This window comes from Triticum urartu, chromosome 7 (genome assembly GCF_003073215.2).
Source record: "Triticum urartu cultivar G1812 chromosome 7, Tu2.1, whole genome shotgun sequence".
Taxonomy (NCBI): Eukaryota; Viridiplantae; Streptophyta; class Magnoliopsida; order Poales; family Poaceae; genus Triticum; species Triticum urartu.
In genome coordinates this window covers 654,329,799-654,335,327 of record NC_053028.1, presented here as the reverse complement: position 1 = coordinate 654,335,327, position 5,529 = coordinate 654,329,799, and the positions used below count along the sequence as shown (strand labels likewise).

The window sequence follows — 5,529 nt, the reverse complement described above, 5'->3', positions numbered from 1 at the left end:
AATGTCTGGATTGATAGGATCGAATCAGAGGACAATTAACTGGCCAGACCGTTGCCGGACTTGGTTCTTCGGGGCTGGCGGAACCTTGGACCCTGTACAGGGAAGTGCATTTGGACGAACGATCAAATGGACATACCAGTCAAGGAAGCTTCAGCAGTATATCGAAGCAGCGCAGCAAGGGACGTTCTTTCCAGACAGAGAGAACGACGAGCTCACAATGGCCCTCGGGAATCCTGAGCACCCTGGACGGACACGAGGCACGCCAGGCTCCATTCCGTGGAAGGTTGGGTTTCCGGACGCAGGCGGTTACAAATCCCAGGAGAGGAGGAAAAAAGTGCAGCAGACCCAAATGCAGGCGCTGCAAGCAAGGGTACAAGCGATAGAGGAACGAGAAGCAAATCGCAGCAAACGTACTGCCGAAGCTTCCCCCGAAGCTACCCCGCCATCTCAGCGGAGAAGCAGCGTGGCTTCCACCGAGCTGCTTCAGCCGGAGCATGCCTTGACGGCTCCTGCCAGCTATCCCGTGGATGCTATCATGGAGTCTCAAAATTGCCACCTTATGACGCAATGGATGAATTTGAAGGTCAAGGCGGCTGTTGGCTCTGTTTATCCTACTGAACCCGGCGCAACTTTTCACTGCCAGCCGATTCTAGAAGGATATGCTAGGGTGATGGTGGATGAAATAACGGAGGGATTTGAGGACCTCCAGCTTGACCACCCTACCGGTGAAGGGGAGACTCGGCTGGGTTCTGCTCTGAAGACTCCATGCCTATGGCGGAAGGAGCTCATCAACCTTCCGAACTGGACGCCTCTGCCTCCTCCTCCTCCGGTGAGTCAGGGCACTCCGCCTCCTCCACCGCCTCCTCCTCCGGCGAGTGATGATCAGGGCACTCGGCCGGCTCCTTCTCCAGTGCGTGGCGGCACTCCGCCTCCTTCTCCGCCTGCGCCGACGCGCCCGAGCAGCCAGCCTCCTCCTTCTCCGCCTCGTCAGCAAGGGCGGAAGAGACCTGCCGCCGCTCCGGCTGCTCGGCGCGTCGTAGTCCTTCTCCTCCGCCTCTTAAGCAAGTAAAGAAGACAACCGCTCCGTCTGCTCTGCCGGCGTCTAGTAGTACAGCCAGAGGCGGGAGGACATACAGATTCGGTCCTTCTCTGAAGACTCCAGAGAAGTTACCATACGAGAGGACCCCGGAGGAGAACGCCGGGATCGCGTGGGAAGAAGTGAGGAACTTCTTTGAAGGGGTGAAAGCAAAGAAACATCCACCTCCAGAGGAGAAGGTAGATTCGGTGAAAGCGAAGCGCACTCTGGCTGCCCTGACAAAACAACCCAAGTCTCCGCCGAAAGGAAACTATGAGCGCATTATTGGAAAGGAATTTGCCGAAGCGGAGCGGTCGGGAAGTACTGTCAGTGATCAAAGGCTGAAAGAACGACGAGCTGGGAAACAAATTGCACAGCTCGGTGAACAAGCGAAGCAATCGCGCCCCCCGCTCAAGGTGCCTAGCGACATCGTCGCTAATGATCCGAGGATGGTGCCCGGTTATAGCAATCTTGGCGATTACCTGCCCGACGATGTACATTATGATTTCATGGAGGTGCAGATACAAAGATACGAGTACGGGAAGCCTCTCGTCAAAGATGAAAGATCTCTATCAACGATGATGCGAAGATTGCATGATTGGTACTTGAAAATCTGCAGAGACTCTGGGGAGGAGTACTTTGTATGTGAAAGTTAAAAAGGAGCATGACCTCGTTGGAATTGAACTGTTGCCTGTTCCATTTGAGGAGTTCTTTCAGTTTTTCAATCAATTGGCCCTCGATAAAACAACGGTCACCTGCTACTGTCTGTAAGTAGTACTACTTCTGTCATTAAGTCTCTCTATATAGCTCAGCTCTTTCATTGCATGTATTTATAATCATCCTCACTATATTATGCAGATTGAAGATCGCCGAATTGAAGAAAAGACAAGTCGGTGATATTGGGTTCATTAACACATATCTCATAGATGCAACTCAGGTTAAATTTCATGCCGCAGATACCGAGGCCAACTTGCTACGATCGTTGGTAATAAATGAAAACAAAGATATAATACTCTTTCCTTACAACTTCAAGTGAGTGTTACTGTCTTGTGCGTATTCGGTTTCCCTTATATATTAGTCAAGGTTATAGTAATGTAATTGATGAGTTATGCATGCGTGTGCAGTTTACCACTATATTCTCCTAGAGATTAAGCTTGAGCAGGGACTAGTAAGCCGTCTTAGACTCAAGACGAAAAGATCCCCAGGACTATGCCGGACATGACTCAAATGCTCGAGAAGTAAGTTAAATCGATCATTATCCACCATATCAGCAACTTTGTTCATTTCCTGATATATCAAGTAATTGTTTTCTTTGTCTGGCAGGGTTTGGAAAAAATTCTCCAAAAAAGCTCCAGGACTCCCGAAGAAGCTGCAATTTAGACACCCGAAAGTAAGTACTATAGTAGCATGTTCCGCGCATCTCCTATTGATTTGGCATTCTTGCTTATCAGTTTGATTGACCTCTATTTCTTGTAAAGTGGTTGTGGCAGGAACAAGGGAATGATTTCTGTGGATACTACGTTTGCGAGTCCATCCGCCACACGACCTGTGAGCGGGGCTACACTGACGAACAATATGAAGTACGTAAATAACAACATTCACAATTTTATTTTATTACCATCATTTGTGTTGAGTTTCATTCATTCATATATATATGTATTGACCCCCTTCTTCAAATTAGATGTTTCGGAAGCGGGATGAACTCCTAGCACCAGCTCGCATGCGAGCAATTCAAGAGGAATTGGCGGCATTCTTTCTTGACCACGTGATCGCTGAAGACGGAGAATACTATGTGGACCATGAGTCCGTATGATTATATTTGTAAGAGATAATTATTGTATATATGTAGCCGGTAGTGTCGGATAGATATACGAGAACTTGTTGTTCGACCAATCTCTCGGAGAAGGAGAGGTGGTCGATATCACTTCTCTCTGTATGCATATATGTTCATGACGATCTTCTGTTTCCTTCGTTTGCTTACTAGCTAGCTAGCGTGTCTAGTCCTCTCTATACGTATGTATAGTACGTAGCGTCGACCAAGCACGGACATAAGAGAGGACACTTCTCTCTATTAATTATAGCTAGCTAACACAATATATGAAACACCTAAATTAACCCCCCAAAACCCCCAAACCCACCCCCCCCTTCAAAAAAAAAAACCCCAGCCACAGAAATGCTGACGCGTGGATGCCTATTGGTCCCGGTTGGTGCCACCAACCGGGACCAAAGGGTCTCCTGCCTGGGCTCCGCGCACAGGCCACGTGGAGGCCCATCAGTCCCGGTTCTGGATTGAACCGGGACTAAAGGGACAGGGCATTAGTACCGACCCTTTAGTCCCGGTTCAGGAACCGGGACAAAAGGCCCTTACGAACCGGGACAACAGGCCCTTTTTCTACCAGGCAAAGCCTAGGTGGACATCATTTGTCAAGGTTTGCACATAACTACACATTGAAAATTCTAGCTGGGTTGATCTAGATCTTGGTGCTACTACCTATCATCCATAGCATCTCCTCTTTTTACCACCAGCCACCACTACCACAATGGTACAGATCTCACCTGCAACTCCATGTCACTACTATCATACTTGTTGTTTGTTTGGTCCATCCTCAGTTCCTCACACAAATCAGGTTGTCCCACCGGCCTACAGAACTTGGATATTTGCTACGACAGTCTGCCATGTGGTGCATTACTTGGTTGATGCCCATCGAGAGTTCAAGACCAATCCACACTAAGCATTCTTGATTCATTATTATTTGCATTATTTTCAGATCCATTACCTTCTTGCATATCGTCATCTATGCAGCACATGCCAACAAGCTCTGTCGACGTGGTGCCTATATAGTAATCTAACAAGGCAGCACCCATTATAAATGATTTTCTATGCATCTCGATTTCATCCAATATCAAAGATTTTTTATCTCGATTTTCTTATGTATATCACATGCATATCAGAGAAGTCACATCCGCTTAACTATCATGTATCACAAAGTTAGGCAGTAGTAGAATAAGATCATACAGCTGCCTGTTATTTTAGATAATATGATGTATAGTAAGGTGCCGGTTTGCAGGAAATAAAGCACAATTGTGACACGAAAAGTTTGAACATAACCAACGTGGTTTTATCTTGCATTCATGAGACTCTCCTTTAAAGTGTTATCTTTTCACACAGAGAGACATACGAGGCCATGAGGGCATCCTATAGACAAAAAGAACATTCGAGGAATTAAAAAATTGAATCGTCTCCACAGAACAAACTGCAAGCTTTGAAATCATTGAAGTGTTGGCAATTCCGTAATCTCTTAACATAGGCTGCCGTCATCATGCCTCTCAGGTAGGCTAATCCTTTTCTCCATCAAGTTGTTCATTACGTTCACGACAGTGAGTAGCACAGAACCTAAACAAATGTATAATGTTGTCTGTTGATGTCCCCACCACGAAGGCCCGGAGGCTCTGTTCATAATCACCTCTCGCCATATCTAGGGAGGATTATGGTCTAGGCAGAGCGGTGCATGATGCTGTAGTGTGGCTATTGTCAATGACACTGTCGTGATGTTGTCCACTTTGTACCGATGGTTCGAAAGCGACGCAATGACATCATGTTTCTTCTCCTCGGCGAGTTTATTATTTTTCATAGACCTCATGGTATAAATATAAGTTCTTGGCTCTTCTTCCACTCGATCATATTCATCTACATCTACTTGGTTGAAATATATTTTTTCCTGACTGAATACCTTGCTTCTGTACAACTGCTATGTAGGAGCAGAGTACCGAGGGCTGAGGAGACAAGTGCTGGAGAGGGTGGCATGCATCAGGATGAGAGGGAAGAAAGTGCTGGAGGATGTAAACATCTGGAGGAACATGTATAGAGTGGTTCTTTGTGGGGAAAAATGTATAGAGTGGTTGGTGTATACTTCCTTTTTGTGATAATAATAAATGAAGTGCATTCTGGTGCTATGGTTGTGACTGAAGATGTTAGCGGCAGAAGTAATTGCTATGTAAGTGTGAATAGCCTGGTGTGGTGCCTCTTGATCCTGCTTTGTTTATTTTGCAAATCATTAATATATTTCCCTCGCTTTTCTTCTTCCATGATTGCTCTAATCTCCATCAGTTTTGTGCTGTTGATAATAAGTAGTTTATGCAGTCATGATCATGAAATTGTATTGAGCAGAATAGGAAAATGTTACTATTTCATTAATGGAATAGATTATGCCTTAACTCTGTTCAAGATAGATCTCAGATGTGATCATGGAATTTTACTTAGAAAAAAGGTTATTTGTTTAATGGAATAGATTGTGTCTGAACTCTGCTCGATTATGTCGTAAATATGCTCGAGACAGGTCTCAACTCAAATATTTTGGAAAGAAAAATGAGTGCCACCTAAACTATAAGTTTGTAACACAACGTGCCTCATCCGAAATTGTGCTTATAAGGTGTTTGATCTGAAAACTACATTC

General features: G+C 45.6%; 1 long non-coding RNA gene across 3 annotated transcripts; it reads left to right on the top strand.

The window, feature by feature from the left end:
* The first annotated feature begins 3,481 nt into the window (after positions 1 to 3,481).
* On the top strand, positions 3,482 to 4,956 carry LOC125522321. Of its 3 annotated transcripts, none has more exons than XR_007289723.1 (3): positions 3,482 to 3,618; positions 3,686 to 4,406; positions 4,515 to 4,956. It is a non-coding gene; the product is annotated as an uncharacterized LOC125522321 (long non-coding RNA). The 3 variants fall into 3 exon arrangements; XR_007289721.1 differs by having other exon boundaries at positions 3,686 to 4,717; positions 4,833 to 4,956; XR_007289722.1 differs by having other exon boundaries at positions 3,686 to 4,956.
* The last annotated feature ends 573 nt before the right edge of the window (positions 4,957 to 5,529 follow it).